Here is a 19,243-nt window from a genome sequence, read left to right on the forward strand (position 1 = left end):
GAAACTGGTCACTTTCCATTATTTTCCACAGCTTCTCTGGAAAGCAGAGGGATGAGAATTCGCTTTCCATTTTTCTGTCCCAGCTGGACCGAAGCTTCTGTCGCTGGCCCTGGCCTTGGAGAGCCGGGTCTTGTCCTGCCAGTCAGCAAGCCCAGGCCAACTGGTGCCCGCTGACTGTGGGTACGAGTGGGGTATCCTGGCATGTCACTGTGATGCCCGTGGTGCGAAGCAGTGACATCACAGCGTGACACCACGGTGATGGTTGCCATGGTGCCCTGGCAGATGCGGCCAGAGCGGCCCAAGGAGAAACTGCTGAAGAGCACTTGTTGCTTTGAGCTCCCAGAGCCACTGTTGGCAGGACTCCCAAGCCCAGAGTCAGTGAAGCGGTGTTGAACGGCTGTAGGCAATGAGAGGACCGTGCTGTGTCCAGCTGCGTCCCAGACTGGGTCCGCAGGGAGGAGCAGGAGGGCTTCAGCGTAGGACATCCCATGGCCCCATTCAGGAATTTTTTCAGCTGGACACCCCTGACACCTGCAAAAGTGTCCTTATATTCTTTGTTGTTATTTCACTGAGATAGTGTCTGTAAAGAAACGTGATCCAAGATATTTTAGGTCGCTAATTTGGGCCATGCTGTAAACACAAAGAGCAGTATGTAGGAAGTATGCACATATGTAGGAAGAAGCCTACATTAGGTATACAAGAAGGTAGTCCAAAGCACAGGAAAAGTGTTGGACAAAAGGAGGAGGGACATTTTTCCAATCTTCACCTTTATAAAGTGTTATTAAAATACTGAATGAAACAGCAGGAAGAAAACATTTTCTTAAAAATCGTAGAATTATTTAGGTTGGAGAAGACTATTAAGATCACTGAGTTCAACTGTTAACCTAACACTTCCAAGTCCACCACTAATTTATGTCCTTAAGTGCTACGTCTACACATCTTTTAAATACTTTCAGGGATGGTGACTCAACCACTTCCCTGGACAGCCTGTTCCAATGCTTGGTAATGCTTTTGGTGAAGAAATTTTTCCTAATATCCAGTCTAAACTTCCTCTGGCACAACTTGACGTTATTTACTTTCATCCTATCATGTGTTAATTGGGAAAGAGATCAACACCCACCTCACTGCAATCTCTTTTCAGGTAGTTGTAGAAAGTGACAAGGTCTCCCCTCAGCCTTCTTTAAACTAAACAATCCCAGTTCCCTCAGCTGCTCCTCATAAGACTTGTTCTCCAGCTTTGTTGCTCTTCTTTGGACACAGTCTAAGATCTCAATATCTATCTTGTAGTGAGGGGCCCAAAACTGAATCAGAATGAAAGGAGGAACGAAAACTTACACCTTTTCCCTGTGGTAAAGTAATGAAGAAGCATCCTTTCCATTACAAAGAATCCTTTTCCTGACATCTCCCGCTATAAAGGTGCCACTTTCTAGCACAAGACAGGAGTCAGTGCCAACCTGTTACCTTTAACTCATTTCTGCCTTGGGCATTAACAAGAAGGCAGTGCTTGCGTTGAACCAACTCCATTTTCAACCAGTATATGCTTTGCATTGAAGAAATGACCACAGACCATCTGTTTATCAAAGCAACACTGAAGGGAGCAACTACATTCTTAGTAGTCTTAGCCGAGAGAAACAGCCCGTTCTTTGTTTTTATTAAGAAACTGTCCAGTTGGTCAGTCTAGATTTCAAAGACTAATTTCTCCAAAGCATCTGTAGTCCAAAAAAATCTATTAAATCTCTCTTCAAATGAGAAAATGCTGTACCAACACTGATTAGTTCATATTTTAAATAGTGTAATCATTGACACTAAAGATATATTGCAGAAATTTGGCAGTTGAGACTGAATGATGATATTTATACCAGCTAAGTAGCAGTTATAAAATCTACAGCTAATGCTTCTGGCATGGATTACATGCAAAATACAAGCGGAAATGGTTTATTAAACAGTTGAACAAATGGGGGGTGGAGTGGTGTTGCTCAAGAGAAATTAGAACATTAGAATGGAAAAGCAACAGAAGCAACACTAAACTCCCAAATCAGTGGAAAAGTTGAAATTGACATAGCTATCTTAAAAATATCATGTCAGCAGTTAACCATTCTAGTGCCAAAAAAGCATATTCCATTCTTGCTTGAGAAGCCGAACACTCTGGTGTTAATGATAATTTTGGCTGAGTAGAAGAAGCAATGAGGTCCTGTACCAAGACATAGCCCAAATCAGTACTTAGAGAAATGAAGTGTATGTTGAGGTTCTGAAAGACACAGGCATTTCATACAGGTTTTTTTTTACAAAAAATACTTTTAGATAATGTTTATACTGTACAGGACTAGACTTTTAAACAATATCTGATATTGTTAAAACGTTCATCTAAATACTAGGAAAACAAGTGTGAAACCAACCCATTAAGAAGGTTCACAAATTTTAGAGCTCTTCTCTCTGGACAAGAAGTACCAGAATGTTTAGAGTGTCATCTGGAAAATGAGAAAAAAGTCAAGTTTGGGAGAATGATTTCCAGAATGTTTGGATCATCACAAATCAAATATTCTCAAATGAAACTGTAACTTGGTCAAAAATGTGATGTAGGTCTAGGGGAAGGAGACAGTTTTGTAACAGTGGTGAAAAGTACAGGTTAAAGACCATGGTCATTGCCATGAAAAGGAATATGGCCTTTTAGAAGGTACTTAGACGAAAGAGCAATTTTAATAGATCAATGCAAAGCTTTACGTCAGCAGAATTGAGAAAGCCTTGAAAAAAATCTACACTGCTAAAGTGCATTTTCTGTTTACAAAATATAGCTAATCTTAGTGAGTGGGAGCAGTCAATATTGTACATAATGATGAAGAGTAAAAAGAAAAACTATTTGTATTTCACAACTCTCCTACCACTGCGTTAGAAGGAAATCTGAACTTTACATAAGGAAGTGAGCTAAACAAAGAATATGAGTATATTCTTTGTTACTTGCTTCCAGGGGAGTATGGGTTTTAGTACAAAGTTATTTAAAATATTTTTATATAGTATGCATACTGAGTACTTGGTGTGTAAAATTTATATCTGTCAAATATTATCCACTAACATTTTCATTACAATCCTGCATTTGTCTGAAATCTCTGAAGGCTGATCAGAAAACTGTGGGGAATGGAACTGCCCAGCCCATATCTTCCTCTTCCTCTGAGGAACCTCCTCTTTCTTCTCCTACCTCTTGTTTTTGATGGTGTAATAACTATGCACTTTGTCAAGTCCAGCAGTGTCCTAGGGAGAGTTTGGAATTCAGATCCACAAAAGCCTGACCTGTGTAGGAGATTGTGTTAAGTCACTTGTTGCTTGCAAGTCCAGTGAAGAGCATGGTGATCATGGTAGTTGTTTCTGTGGTGGTAGGAGCGCACCAGGATGCAAGAACTGGGTTTGCAGACTATCATGGCGAGTGAATGGGGCTGCTTGTAAGGAACATCCCAAACTGTCATCAAATACTAAATACTCTGGGAAATGGCTAGGAAGGATGGATTACCTAGCGTTGGTGAGGGCAGACATGCCTCTCCTGCAGGTCAGAATGGATCTCTAGAGGTAGATATGGCTGGGGTGAGTTTGTGAGCCATCCTGATGGAGGGCCAGAAGAAAAAGCCTGCCTGGTGCAAGGCTCAGGTAGAAGTTACTTTAGCTCCATCTTAATTTGGCAAATCCCTTGTTAATGCAGGGGCTTAGGCTGTGTGTGGGTAGCATTGTTTGTCTCTCCTGCTCCCTCCTTATGGAAAACTGCAGATATTGTCTCTTCTGTTACAGGCATGCAGCTCCCTGTGAGGCTGGGGAAGCATCTGGGCATGGAGTGGAAGAGTCCTGGGACAGATGCTCTGTGGGCAGTAGCAGAGGGAAAGCTTTGCTGTAAGGCTTCCTGCAGTTTTAGGGAGAAGTGTGTTGGTGGCTCCCGTGTCCATTTCTCACCTTGCGTGTGCCAATATAGTTCTTTGGGAGGAAGACAAAGTTATGTGTATGTGGTCTTCACTAGCCCTGCATAACTAGCTGGAATGGTGTGGGACTTCTGCCCAACTCCTGATGCTTGCCCATTTTTAAAGCATCTGGGGTTGGGACCCTCAGATGTACAGCTTAGTGTCCATGGCATTGGTGGCCTCTGTCCCACAGCAGGTTGGAAACAGTGCCCGGTAATAGAGTTAATGGGCTTGTTCATTAAAGCATGTATTGGGGAAATTAGTACATGACTCCTTTTCCTATCAGCCTCCTGGACACAGCTGTGGAGTGCTTCACTGGGTGTTGTAATTGTTGTGTTGTGTGTTTTATACAAACACCCATTACCACAGTATCTGAACACCTGTGAGGAGCTGATGCATCAGGATGTGGTCAGGTTCAGAGGCACACAAACCGATGAATATCACATTCTACCTCTTTAATTCTCACCCCATGCAAATCTTTTTTTGGCAAATAAATCAAGGAGGGAGGTTGGTGCATGATTCATTAAAAATAATAGTAGAAGGAAGGCAGGAGTGGACAGGTGGAGACAGAACTTCCAAATGCTTGTGGGAGCAGCTCTCCTTGCAGCAGCCTGGAGATGACCAAAGCTTTCTTTGAGGTTGACAGTAGGTTTCTGGCTCCTTATTTTACTGAAGAATCTGAAGCAGTAAAGACCAATGTTTTTGGAGTAGGTCTCACTGTCACCACTTTCCCCCCTACCCCAAGCCTACCCACGTCTGGTCTCCCTGTCCTTCCTGTCCATCCCCCTACAACTGCTCCTGCCTGATTCCCACCTCAGACTTCTGCATTCTTGCCCAGCCCTGCTGCTAAGTGCAGCCAAGCAAATGGGCCCCCAAGCTGGTAGGCCTGGGAAACACAGCAGCTTAAGCCCTGCTCCACGTCATGCCTCACTTCTGGTTTTAGCTTATGTGACCTTGGAGACCCGCCTATTGGAATGAGAGAGGCTTCTTCTAGCTCCCAGCAAATTTCAGAGCTCCTTGAAAATCACAAGGAAGACTTACAAGACTGTAGGAATGAGAAATAAGTGGAAATGTTTAACTTTGTTACTTAAATAACTGTTTACAAACGGGAGAAACTTGTCTCTGCTGATATTAAGCCGTCCATATATGAGCCTTGAGAACCTCACTAGGCCAATCTTTTGGTTGAGCGTAGCTCAGCAGAGCAGCAGCACTGCCTGTGAGACATCCTGCACTTCTCTTCCCTGTCCCCCTTTTCTCTTGACTGCAAAATGGGGGTGATGGTGTCTGGCCACATTTGCATCAGCCAGCAGAGACCTATTGATGAACAGTAGCCAGAAAAAACAGGTATGAAGCCAAAGGTTACCTTTGGCATTTATACTTGCTTCAAGCTTATGTTTTTTCCCAAAGTGCATTTTCAACCAGTCTTAAGCTACTTGCAGCTTTTGTTTGTGTTTGGCAAATAACTACAGTTAAACTAATAAGTCATAAATTAAATATTTCATATGGAAATATTCAGGAAACCAACGTGTGGTGGTACTCCTCCCTGTAGTTAGCTGCTGAGAGCACTGCTAGGTGAGGCACAAGACCCAGTTTCAAATCCCTTCTCTATATTAAGATGCAGAATCTGGATTTAAGTCTTCTGTGCTACAGAATGGCCTTGTCACTTGGCTGGGGGCCATTTTGTGATTTTTATGCCTTTCTAGACAAGCTCTCTATGGAGGTGTGTGCAGTCACCATGGGCCAATCTGTTGCCAACCTGGAAAATGACTAGCCCATCTTTGGTGGGCAGTCATGCCATTGTGAAATACTCTGTTCAGCTCTGTATACCTTACACCAAAGTAGATGTTCCTTTTCCTCTAATTACCTCTGTGCTACTGTTACTCCCCAGGACCTTGGAGCACTATTAAGTAGTAATAACTCCTGATACATGTGGGAGAAATCAAGGTTAAAACGTAGCTCATTAAGAGAGCTCCAGGAGGAGCACAGAAAGGGGGTTCTGTCTTGTACAATGCATAAAGCTCCCATGGGTGTGTCTGAATGCAGGTTTACTACCAGAAGAGTTCAGCTCAGAAGACAAGTGGTTTGGTTCCTGGGTGTTGGACTCTGTCAGGTCAGCAAGCAGGAGAGCAATACTTACACACTGAGCCTCTGTGGTTTGTTTTATTTTTGTATTTATTTTGGTTTGCTTTTTCTCCAGAGGTCTTTGAAATCAAATGGAAGCTCCAGACTGGTGCTGAGTCAAGCCCTTGGTCTGACTGCGGGTGTGTAGAAATGAGCTGAAGCGGTCAAGATGGGCTGTATCACTCCAAGCTGCTTTGAGTCCTGTATCACAGACCTCTTTACTGTAAGGAGTCTTGTGTCTCCCCATTATACTGACGTGATGCAGTGAAATGAAAAGCTGTGAGCTGCACCTCTGCACAACACAATTGCATGGGGAAGGGTTTCTGGGTAAGAACACAGTGGGATGCTTGAGCTTGCCAGATGGAGCTCTTGGTTTGCTGCAGCGCTTGTAGTGTCCCTGCAATAGCTCTCCTTTAGCCAGAATGGAGACTGCAGGTGCCATGGTCTGTGGCACAGGGTGAGAGACTGCTTTGGGGAGAAGCAGAGGCCAGAAAAATAGTGGTTTGGCACCTGGATTCCCATTGTAGGCCATGTCCTGTCTGTGTTTTCTTGCCCTCCAGCTACTAGCATAGTGAATTTGACTGTACACAGGTCAAGAGCGGGGCAAAGAATACAGAAGCTGTTTGCATTGTGGTACTGGGTACTACACCTCAAAAGCCAGGCATCCAAACCTATCTGTAACTGTGGTGTTCTGCAGCTCTAGCTAACCCATGCAGCTGCTTGGAAAAGGACATGGAGGAAAGGTTTCTTGCAAGGACCTCTTGGATTGCTTAGTACATACTAGTTATATTTGCCCAAGTGTTGTGGCTGACCATAAAAAGCGGAACACCATCAGAAAGCTCTTGCAGTTCTATTTTAGTCCTAGCAGTGCTGCTCACCACAGTTACTATTCTGGTCTTCCCTTCTGTGCTTTCAGCGCCTCCTCTCTGAGGTGACCAGCACCCCAGCTGTCCTGCTCAGATCAATTGTCCTTAACTTGAACTACCTGGTTTAGAGTGAAGTCCTCATATGGAGAGGGCTGTCTGTAGCTGTCTCATAGGTCTGCAGCTCAGTCCAGGACCAGACTTCTCTAAAGGGCAGAGCCTTGAAAATGGTTTAAACACCTTAAACACAGGTGCTTGGCTTTGCAGCTGCAGTAGATGTTGGATCCCATAGGAAGCCTAGCACCCACATGGTGAATTAATGACTATGGTACTGCATTTGCTTCCAGTTTTGTTCTTGTAACTAAGTCTAAATTGAGCTGCTGATGGTTTTTGCACCACCTGGAGTGGTCACACTTCTCCTTAGCTGTTTTTACCTCTTTGTGCTTTTTTCCTTAATGATGACAAGCTAATCATGTGATCTTCCACAGCTGTGAAGGTGGCTTTGTGTACTGCTTGGAGCCTGAGTCTTTAGCACCACTCCTCAAGGCTGCCTTCTGGTTCTTGCTCCTTCTGGAAAGTGTGTCAGTGTGCACGTGTTGACCTACAAGGGTAGCACAGGTGATGCACACTCAACAGTAGCTTCTTACAGTGTAACTTCAGGACTTCTGAATGCACACTGCATCCTTCTCCTCCTCTTACACTACTCTAAGTCAATAACAGACTCTGGTACTGCTGTCCATTCATGTGATGTTCTTGCTGGGGCTTGCTCTAGTCTGTGGCATTAAAAAATAGAAAGGATGTACCCTTTTATCACTGTGCTGTGGCAAGAAAACAGTTGTATTCATTTAGAACTATTGCAATCTGTTTGTAAGACATGATATAATTGAAAAGTCTGGCACATTTCCCACAGCAAACATTGTTAATCCCCACTAGCTAGGATTAGTCACCACTTCTTACAAGCCTTGACACAAAGCTAGCAAGTTATTCAGTTAATCTGCACTTACAGGATAAATATTGCATCCTATGGGAAATTAGGCAGTGTCTTCTTCCTCTCCTATTGTACAGTGATGCATTGTGTCTCTTACACCTGAAGGTGGAAGGGAAAAATGCAATAACATGTGATTGATGGTACCAGACACCTGCTATCACAGTGCAACTGGATCAGCAGGGAAATTTAGTACAAAATAGCTTGCTGACAGGCAGCAAATATAAACATCATCTTTGTGCTCTTCATTGCACTGGAGAATTTTTTGATTTCACAACAGTGAGTACTTGATGCCTCACAGCTGCAAGACTCTTCCAAGTGTCCTCTCTTCTTTTTTACTGTGGGGTTTTTTTCTCTTGTGATCTCAAGCTGTATCTGCAAGTAGTGTCATTGGGGTGGTTGGTATATTCCCCATGAAACCATGGTCTCTGACATGAAGGTGTTTCAGGCTCTGAATTTTTGCAGAGTCCAAGGTGCAGCTCCAAGTTTCCTCATGGACAATCTCCACACCAGCAAGATCTTAACTGAGTAGGTGACTTGAAAACCAATTTTTCTGGTCAAAATAGCTGAGTGGATATGGAAATACCAGGTTTCCAGCTGTTGGTCAATTCACCTGGGGAAGCTGGCTTGAAGCAGAGCACCTAGGAAAGCTCAGAGACTTCAGTTCAGCAGCCCTGACAGGGTGTTTCTTCCAAGCCCACACACTGCAAGTGTCCAGTGAAACCAAGACCATGAGTGGGCACAAGCAGGGAAAGGAGGGGACTTCTGGCTGAGGAGGTCTTAACATGTGAGGAGTTTTGAAAATTTCTAATTTCAGTGTGGTTTGATCCAAAATCTTTAAAAAAGAAAAAAAGACACACTTAAATATTCTCTTAGATGTTTAATTCTCTCTGTGTTTTTTACCCACTTAAATTACATTTTATCTTAAGTCATGGGATAAATAATTACATACATGAATGGCTGTTTCTTCATGTCCTTGATTTATCATCTCACTGGATTGAGTCATGTTTTCAGGGATTTTAAGCTTAAATTTCACTCTTAGTGGAGTTGTAAGTCTTGAATAAGGTGCTATTGAAAAGAGAGGACTTGTGCTAAAAGCTTCTTCTGTTTTGACAGTCCTTCTAGTCACATATACACATTACTCTGTGACTGATTCCTTAAATGTGGTAGTGAATTATGTTCCCCTCTTGCCCCATCCCCAGAAATTCTTTTGGTGACCATGTGTGTGACCAGCCCTGACTCCCCAGCATCTTCTCTGCGTGAACGCTGGATGCCAGGTGAAGTCTGGTATGGATATCATAGCAAGTTGAGGCTTTCACGTTGGGTGATGTCTGTGTCTTATCCTTGTCCTTTGCTTTGCAGTGTTGGTTAGCTGTCTAGGAAAAGTTAGGTTTCATTTCCATCCCATCATTAGCCAGCTAAAATAGTTCCACATGTAATGCTGGAGTGATAGCAGGTAGAGCAGTAAAATTGTGTTAACACCGTGAGTTCAGTGGAAAAGCAGTGTTTTAACCTCTTACTTGTTTCTACTGATCCTGGATGTGGTGAAGAAAGCTGTCACAGTATCTGTTTGGAAACTCTTCCACCTGTAGTTTGGATTTTTAAATACTTCTTTATTATATTTCCATCATATTTCTTGAGGACAGGTCAGTAACTGCAGGAAGAAAGCATTCAGCTCATCATGTCTTTGCTGACACTGGAACCAGCTTATCCCTGCAGTCCTTTCTCAAGCAGCGTCCTGGCCCCCCCATTCAGGGTGGCTGAGCAGGAAGGCGTCCATCCCTGCTGGCACCTCATCGGTCAGTCCAAAGCTGTAATGTTCCTGTGCTTTCCCCAGAGTGCGTCTAATACACCACATTGGTAGGGCTCTTAGAGAAAATGCAGTGTTCAGGCTGCCTTTGCAATCTGACGCTACTCTAGAGCTCCTGGAGGCAAGAGCGTTTCTTTGGTGCCTGGAGATGACTGGGGGGAAGGTTACAGGCTGGTTGAGGTAAATCACTGAGTCAATTGGAAATAGCCAGCAGTATTTTTCTCCCCTTCTCTCCTATCACCATTGAGAATTTACACAAAAAGGTCATGTTACTGTTGTTTCCTCTTCTACATTCCCTGTCAGACAAGGTCATTTTTGAAGCCAATGACCAGTTAAGCTTTAATTCTGTGACCATGGAAAATTATTATCAAAGGGGACAAGCTTCAGAGTAGATGATTAACTGGCACATCCGATGACTGGTTACATTTTAACAGGCTCCTTTTGCACAAATCCCTTCAGCTGTAGTGAACTTGAACTCATATGAAAATGAGTTTCCCATGAGATGTAATGGGGTGACTCTCCCTTACAATGTGGCTAAAGCATCCAGTCCTGGCTGAATAAATAGATAGTAAGAGAAAGGATACAGTCCCTTCATAACAAACTCCCAGGGGCTTTCCCTGGAAGCCCAGATGTTGTCCTTACTCCCAGTCCCTTGTTACTGCTGGTAGAATTTGCTTTATTTTCTGCTGCCAGGATTATGAGAAGCATAGTCTAAATTTCCCTGAGATAGGTACAGCCTCTAATAGTCCTTAACTAGTGAAAGCATCAAGGTGGATTAAAGTCAACCCCACTCCTGTGTTGGCTCAGGTTTTGGAGTAGTTAAGAGCCAGGCCAGGTTTCTGTGAGATGTAATTCATCAAGGAGGGAAATGCGATGTACAACAGTGCCTGGAGGAGCTAAATAATGGCTGGGTTACAGCAGCATAGCCTAAATTGATCCTTCTACTACTGAGTTTTGGAAGGTTGTTTTTGTAAAAGAAAATGTGGGACTGTATGCTGTTTTGGTGAAGAGCACATGTGCAATATTTAGAGTCTTCTCACATGAATTAGTGCGGAGTTTGAATGTTTTATTTTTAATAAAGGAAGAGGGTGGCTGATAAACCAAAGGGCAGTACGGCTAAGTAATGAAACCTCATGGAGAGAAAGGTGATGTCACAAGGGGAGCTTTTCTAGTAAATTTATTCCCTGCTTCATGTGTATACTGCATCAGCCTTTCCCTTGTGGCTTTCCTTCACTGTAGTTTGAAAGATGCATTTGAGGAACCTCAAGTCATCTTGCTCCAACCTGAAATGTAGCAGATGCTGATGTGGTTAAAGCCCTTCAGAGCCAAACTGTTAGCTGCCAGCCACCGGCAGAGGCACCAATATCTATGGAGCTTGGCCTACCTATATCAGCAGAGCATCTGGCACAGAAGTTTACCTCCTTTTGAAAAACCCACCTAAGACAACTTTTTCTGCACAGATCCTGCACCATTGCAGCTTGCCTGCTTATGGGTATCTAGTCTAGCTCCTGTACTATTGGCACGGATGTGTCTAGACTGGCTGTGGCTTTCCCTGTTTGACTGCAGTCTAGTCCAGAGTCTGCCTGATTACACAAGAAATAGGCAGAATTTGCTTTGCTGGTGATGCTGGGGGAAGCGTGAGGCACAGAGAGAGGTATGCAGCCCCATCCTTGGCATCGTTCCCCAGACTCAATTAGCTTGTCTTCCCTGAATGACCCCTTCCAGCTCACATACAGCTGAGGGCAGAAGTTGGCCTTTACTTTGGTTTATTTACAGCAGCTTCATTTTTGTTCCATTTCTCCTATTAGCAATAAGGAATGAATTCTGTTCTTGGCTTAATCAGGGTAACTGTGAGCAGGCTCATGCCTGTGCACTTGGAAGCTGTTTTTAAAAGCTGGCTGATATCAGTGTTATGGTGTAAAGCTGATAAATCTTTAAACAGAAGGTCACAGGGCTGTCTGCAGAGCCCTGACATTAGCTTCTACTAACAGTGATAGAAACTAGTGATGTATGTCTCTGTGGTATCAGAGAAGGATTTCTAAAATTCACCTCTGCCTAAAGGGCTAATCTCCTAAAGTCCTTCTGAATGGCTTCTGAGAACGGCTTGAGTAGGGCAGGCATTCACATTTGTCCCACAGGCTGTGTCTGCTATCCCTTTCCCCATGAATAGCTTTGAGTCAAATCTTTGACAGTGTTGCAAGCAGTGCTCATTCAGAAAGCAGAGCAAGCTGGTGTGTCTCTGATGGACAGCTGTTAATTGAGATTTGCAGCACTGAAAGCCTCTGGCAATCAAAAATCTGGTTATAAGCAGTTATTCCTTTTTTCTTTCTAACCACATGAATGGAAACTGGAGTTCTCAGTGACATGATCCCCATTCCCAGGCCTTATAATGAATCTCGAACATTCAGACACAGGACCAGAGGAGGAGCCAGCATTGGAAAACACCTTGTTCCTGTTGGAGGTGATGCCCTTGTCCTGGTGGAGACAGGCTCAGGAGTGGGACCTGTGTGGTTACGCTCCAGCTGGAATTTTATTACCCTTGTTGGCTGCTGTTCCAATTGTGTAACTGTTTGTGAGAAGTTGTCCGGGATGATAAACTGGGGTTTATGCCTGGTAAAACTTGACCAAGAAGAACAAGATGTTGGAAACAGTGAAACAGATTCCTGTCTCTAATAGTGCCAGCAAGAGTATCTCAGAATAAACCAGCTGATACAGCTGGGGATAAAGCTGACAAGAAGTAGCCCTGGAGATCTTTTTCAGATCTGAAATAGAAGCTGCTAAAGTTTAGGGAGGCATTAACTGGTTAATCATCCTTAGACCACTGCCACTACAGCAACATTGCCTTAACAGCAGCAGCACAGGCATTTGCTAACCTCTTTCTCTGTAACTCCACTGGGACATGTTAGTCCCTCTTTCTCCAGTTCTCATCAGGCTTCTGCCTTTTAAAATGCAGAAGATTCATATAAAGACATCAAAAAAAAAACCCACCCCACCAGAATTGGCTTTACATGACAGATGTTACTGTCAAATTTAGGAAGGTGGCCAAAAGGCTAACAGAACTGAAGAAAAATTGAATACAAGCATTTTTCAGTGCCAAGTGATCTGTTGTGACCTGTAGTGTTATTTTCACAGCAGCCTTTTCTATATATGAACAAGAGAGGATTCATCGAGGTACACTGGGGTATGCCAGTGGGGGCAGTGGTGGCCTCAAGCCCTGGCGGTCAGGTGCTTGGGTAGTTTTGAACTATGTTTTTCCTCAGTGATTATCTAGGTCCCTTCTTTTGTTGTTCTTGCTTGGATGGAGGACTGCACTGTAACTGCTCCCTGCTGGGAGCAAGGACGTATTTGCATTATAGTAAATGATTCCTTAAGAGAGGACTAGATTTGGTGTATTCGCGATACCTTTGAGACCTGTCCATCCATCTTAGTTAAGATATTACAGCAGCTGGCTGGTGTATTACATCAAGACTGTAGAAAGCTGGCAGCCAGTGGTCCCAACTGCGAAGCTGTTTTCACAGAATTAGGCAGGGCCAGCATTTGCTGAGCTTCAGAGACAGGAGCATTGCTCCTCTTTTCCTCAAAGCTGATACTGATTTGATGCACGCTGAGGAGCTGGGTCAGAGCTGGAATTTGTAAACGGGTGTGAAGACTCTGCCTGAATGGCTTTGCAGCTGATTATACCAGGAGGAGCTTGGCTCACTCTCCTCCTGTTTCCTCCTAATTTGACTGCAAAGTTAAAAGAAGTGTTTGCTTTTGTAGTACTAGCCCAATTTCACTGGTTTATACTGCAGACTATTGGTGGGAAGTACCTAGGCATTGAAATTTTAACTATAGATCTTTCAGTTAACATGTTTGCACATTTTATTGTGTTGTTTTGTTATGCTTGTGCAGTTTGTAAAGGGCCAGAGGATCCCATAGGAAGCAAGATAATGTAAATCTGAATTATTATATACCTTCCAGTGTCAGCCTCAAGGAAATCCCAATTGTACTTCTGTTCTTTAAGGACAACAGCAAAGAATCAGCCCTCTAGGAAAACTCAGGAAAGCATTAAATAAGCTTTTTCCAATTTTGATGATGAAACTTCAGGGAGGTAAATCATAAGCATAATGGACATGCCCTGTAGACTGTGCCAGCAGTCTCCAGGTACCAACAATACTGAGGGAGCCAAGCTGGTACCCACTGGACTTGTGGTCTATGCTGGAGGTCTGTCCTTACCATGAGGAGTCCATGGGGATGGAGAGGACTAAGGAGACTGGGATGCTGAAGGCTGCAAGAGGGATGAGAGGGTTATAAGCAAGTTTGATAAAATTAGGAGGAGAAAAGCCAGTCCCAGGCAATAGGAAGTAAAGGCAAGAGCAGTAAGACCTACTTAAGAAGCCTCATGGAGGCATTTTTGGCAGCATTTCTAGGAAGGGACTGATTCCAACTTTAACAAAACTCTGATCACAACCTTTTTTCAAGGCTTTTACAGGACAATGCAGCTTAGTGTTGCAATAAAACTGGGTTTTGAAATGCTCTATGCAGACTCTCTGTTGGCAGCCACATCATCCCAATCAATAACATCAGTCCATCAGCCTTCTAGGAGCACTTAGTAGTTTGGGCACAATCAGCCTGGTTCAAACACAGACCCAGAGTGTTGCAAATTTAATAGCAATTGGTCTTGTCCCCAACTGGTGTGAACTGAACCTCTGCTGGTGTCAGTGGGCTGTGCTGATTTGAATGAATTCAGGACCTTATAGTAAAGTTTTCATTGAAAGCCCATTTTAGGAGATGCTACTGTTAACATGGGACTGTATCTCGTCTTGAATATAAATGCAGAGTTGACTGCTATTAAATACACAAGTGACTAAACCATTTAGCAATAGCAGCATGCAATTATCAGCTCCTCTGTGATCACTGTGCACTTCAGACTGATGGCTCTGGGGACTCACAGCTTAGCAGGGGCTACCCCTGGTGCAGGAAAAGCCCACACTTTGCAATAAAGTGAGGTTTTGGAAACAGCAACCCTTCTCTCACAACCAAAATGGACTGCAGCCAGGTGGTTGGGATGCGAGTTCACCTCGTGCAGCATCTGCTGAAGATGTACAGCACAGCTCTGGCTGTCCAGTTATTAATGATCCTGACTGTATTTTCTCTGTGCAGCAAGTGAGTCCTGGGTCTCAGGATCAAGCTCTAGGGTAATTACAACATCACTGTCCCACCACCCTCGCAGCCTGTGCTCATGCGCTGTCTCAGGACAAGGGGAGAAGAGACACTGGAAGTCTCAGCTTTCCTTTAGGGTACCTAACCTAGCTTGGATCAGAGACCTCCATGGTTCCCGGGTGTTGCTCTTGCTCCATGAGCAGATATCTCATAGCACTGGGCTTCGTTATGATCCAGAGTCCAGTTCCTTGTCCTCACTGCTTGAACCCTGTTTAGAAAACATGAAGTGCCTCCCACATCTTGAAGGTTTTGACTCACCTGCACCTAAAGGCAGTGGATTGAAACCTGAGAATTTGTCTAGAAAAACAAAACAAAAACAATGAGGCAGTTAGCGATGGTTTAAAGAGGTACTTTGAAGATAGGATTTTATCTTTAAAAAGGGTGTGTGAGGAGGAGGAAGCAAATGACTATGAAGGACAAATGTAAGGAGAAGCCTGTAGCATCTGCAATCCTTCCATTTTTTTGCTTCATTATCTGTCTGGAAGGTGATGGAGAAATACAGAAACCAAACAGTTGTTTGCTTTTAAAGTATTTTAATCTTTAGCTCGAAGGTTGGGAGAGCCTTATATTGGCCTTAAGCCACATGTTTTGGTTTGTTTTTTCTTGGGGGGTGGCAGAGAAGGATTTTTTTTTGTTTGTTTTCCTCATTGAGATGAGACTTGTTGGAAAAATTCCTCCAAGATGAAACTTGCTTGGGCTTGGCATAGTTACACTGGGAATAAACACCATTCGTGATGTACAGGACATCGGGCAAAATATATAGCAGGCCCTCTGCAGTGATGCTTTCTGATATGTCTGGCCTACCACGCAGGGATTTCACGATTATTGCAGAACATAACTCAGCGTTGAAGTGATCCGACAAAATTTGTTATATAAATCTTTACAAAGACAAGGGGCAAAAAGAAGGGCAATGCACTTAGGAGTCTGAATGCTGGGCACAGAGAGCACATGGTTTATCTCCACCGAGCAAAGTTCTGCAGCAAAACCTGTATGCATCAGCACAAATGACAGCAGAGGTGAAAGAGCCCTCCGTGTCTTGACCAGCTATCTCTGTAGTCCAGGCAGCATTTTCTTTTAACCTTCTCATGCCAAGCCTACCCTGGCTTGCTGTTAGTGCTGTCAGAATAGTTGGTTTTAAAACTCTCATTTGCTAATGGAACAGTGACACTGGTTTGGGTCAGCTTGAGCATTAACTCTCCAAATCTGCTCTTTGAAAAGAACAAACCAAGAATGTTAGTTTGGAGTTGAACAAAATAGTTTTGCTCTTTTTAATGGCCAGGACAGCAGCTCCTTGCCCCATTGTCCTCCAGCATCCAGGCTTGTTGTCATTGTGGCTTCCAAGGTAGGACTTGGGTTGTTCTGCTGGAGGTCAGTCTTGGTGCATGGTGAAGAGAAGCCCCCTTTTCTATTTGGAATAAGGTTGATATAGCAATAAGGGGTTTGAGACCGTCTCTTTTCTATCTTTCCATTGCTTTGTTTGGCAAGTGAAAATACCGGCAGGGTCATGTACCTTGTCTTCTGACAGACGTGTTCTGCCCTGGCATCATTTCCATGATGCCAGACAAATGCTTCTCATAGATCGTGCCAAGCTGAAATTCACTGGGTATCAAAACTCCTGTTAATATACAGAGAGTACTCTTATACGTTCAAATATCAACTTATCACCTAGTTAGAGACAAGACACAAAAGAGCATCTCTGCCAAGGGAAATGAGATGAGATTCCTATGCCACTGAATGAAATATTACCTTGTGTAAACAAGATGAAATGTGAGTCCTGAACCTCTGTGTTCAACCAAACTACAGCTGTTTCAAAACCTATCCAACAGCACTACAAAGAGCATTTTCTTTTTTTCACTTCCCCTAGACAAAGCACTTATCATAGAAGTGAGGATGAGAACGAACAGGCCACCCCATCAGCCTGCTGCTAGACCAAACCTGGTGGGAAGCCCAGCTTCAAGCTGGCTTGTTACAATGGCCAAAGGAGGTGAGACCAAAGCCCATCTCCCAAAAGCCAGCTGTGCAACCAGATCCAGGAGGAGGCTGTTCAGAGCAGTTCCTCCATGAACATACTTCTCTTTTCCATCAGACAGTCATTTAATGGTTTCCAGAACCAGAGGCTATACCCAATGTGCTTTTTCTCTGTGAATTTGTCTTAAGTTGGTGCAAAACCCAGTTCTGGCCTTTAAATGGCAAGTGGCATGTGATTGCACAATCCCACCGTATATGAAAACGTACATTTAGTTAAGCTGTAGATATTGCTCCTTGTTGAGCAAACCACACCCCAAGACCTTGTTTATGACAAGATGGGAGGGACCACATTTGAAGACTGTTTCATGGCAACTGAAATCATAATTAGCACAACTATCTTCATATGCTGCAAGATAATTTATCTTCTGGAGGAGGTGGATGTTAAAGTGTATGTAAATGATCAATTAAAATGAAGGGCTTGTTACTGGCTTGCTCTCTAGCTGCGATTTGTTAGACAAACTTGGATAATGTACATTCTTGAGCTGTCGTTGCAAATTAAAACATAAAAATGCAAAGGGGTTTTGGAAAAGGATCTTATGATGTTTTCTGGTTCACATGTCATCCTTATGGAAGGGAAAAGTCATAGCTGCATGACTTCTTGAGCTGGGTGTGAACTAAGCAACTTGTTCAGTGCGCTGAAGGCAACTGTATGGTCCTTCAGTTCTCAGGCATGGCTGAGGGCAAAAATGAGTGACAGCACAGCAACTGTTATGGTATTAGCTATAATTATAGGCATATCAAATTGTCAGAACAGGGGGAAAAATCAAATATTTACTACTGGGGGTAAATGGAGAAGAAAGAGCTTTTTTTTTTGAGTATGTGTGTGCAGAGAGTGGGCTTGATCCTACGCTCTTAAACAGGCGGACCTGAAAGGTGTCACCACCTGCTCCTGCTCTTTGTCAGTAGATGCAAGAGACACAGCGATAATGTAGAAAGGTCCAGAGCTGATAACGTGCTACGGCTGACTTTGGAGCTTTTTGTAATTTTAGCACTGTTGGTGGCAGATACTGACAGCAGAATGATCCCAGCTCTCTTCAATTGAGAAATGATTCAGGTTCTGTAAAAATAAAGCTTGATCCAAGCAGCCGTGTGTCCTCTGAAATGAGGGCTGCACCTCTTGAACTTTTAAAAGGACCTTTTTTTTCCAGTTCTTTAGAGAAGACTTGCAGCATTTTACTGTTAGTGTGGATCACCTGTCTCTGGACAGCTCTCCTGAACAGCGTTTTGTGGGAGCACTCTCTTTTACTCTGGCCTAACACTGAAGGTGAGAATTATCAGATTTTAAACTCAGATCCAGTTTGGTATCCTCAGTACTGATGTGAATTCTTTTCTTCTCCAGTGCAGCCTGATGTTGGTCCCTTCAGTAAAGCAACCTGTAATGGTTAATGCTTCCCTACGACTGTTCCTCTTACGTGTAATCAGAGAGGCAGTGTGAGCTCGTGATACCAGAGCATCTTGTCTTTGGCCATCTGCTCTGGATGCTTTTTGAGGCAGAAAAGATCTATTTCCAGACAAGTGGCACTTGTTTTCAGTGGGAGAATCTGGATCTTTAGCAAAAGGTTTTGCATAGACTTGAAATAAAGAAGGGGGAGGGAGCATGAGTGGGAAAAAATATTTTAGTAATGCTTATGGTTTGTAAGGTCTTATAATATTTCAACAAATGGCATATGCATACCATACAAAGGCAGCTGTAGAAACAACCTTCAGAGAGTTGATACCTCTTTTAATTAATTAATTACTTGGGCTATATAAAAAGGACACATGATTTTAGCACAAAATGCTGGTACTGAGTCTCCCCACCTTTGAAAGTTGTTAGACCTGTCTAAATGCTTTACCTTGTAGAACTGTATCTTATGCAAGGTCACTCCTCTGAGGCTCTGTCTGTTCAGTGGGACTAAGGTGAAGGCTTGGGTTTTGCCATGGGATCTGCTGAGGTGAGGTTTGATGTGGAATGCAGTGAATCCTCTGTGCTGTGCACCCTCATGCATCCTCTGTGCTGTGCTGTGTGGAACGCTGTGCACACTCACACAAACACTTTGAAATGAGTGGAGCAGCTTATTGCCTTTTCAGATGCAGGGAAATACACACTCCTGTAAAATCAAGGTTGCTTTCTTGTTCTGTGCCTGCTCCATAGTGTAGAGCTGCTTTTGGCGGCAGATTAGATGCTTCAGCTCCAGGAACTGAAATAATAATTCAACTAAAACGTTAAACAAAAGTTACAGGATGGCAAAAAAAAGCCTTGAGTGGACTTTCCACTCTTCCAACAACTACTTATGACCTTTCATACAGTCAGATA

General features: G+C 43.5%; 1 long non-coding RNA gene across 1 annotated transcript; it reads right to left on the reverse strand.

Annotated features, from left to right (window-relative positions):
• Positions 1-363: 363 nt before the first annotated feature.
• Positions 364-18,981, reverse strand: LOC113484829. The gene is made up of 3 exons (XR_003399312.1): positions 18,971-18,981; positions 4,303-4,310; positions 364-580 (listed from the first exon to the last, which is right to left on the reverse strand). It is a non-coding gene; the product is annotated as an uncharacterized LOC113484829 (long non-coding RNA).
• Between the last annotated feature and the right edge of the window lie 262 nt (positions 18,982-19,243).

The sequence above is a fragment of the Athene cunicularia genome, assembly GCF_003259725.1.
Source record: "Athene cunicularia isolate RWA chromosome 12 unlocalized genomic scaffold, athCun1 chr12_part1, whole genome shotgun sequence".
In the NCBI taxonomy this organism is placed as follows: Eukaryota; Metazoa; Chordata; class Aves; order Strigiformes; family Strigidae; genus Athene; species Athene cunicularia.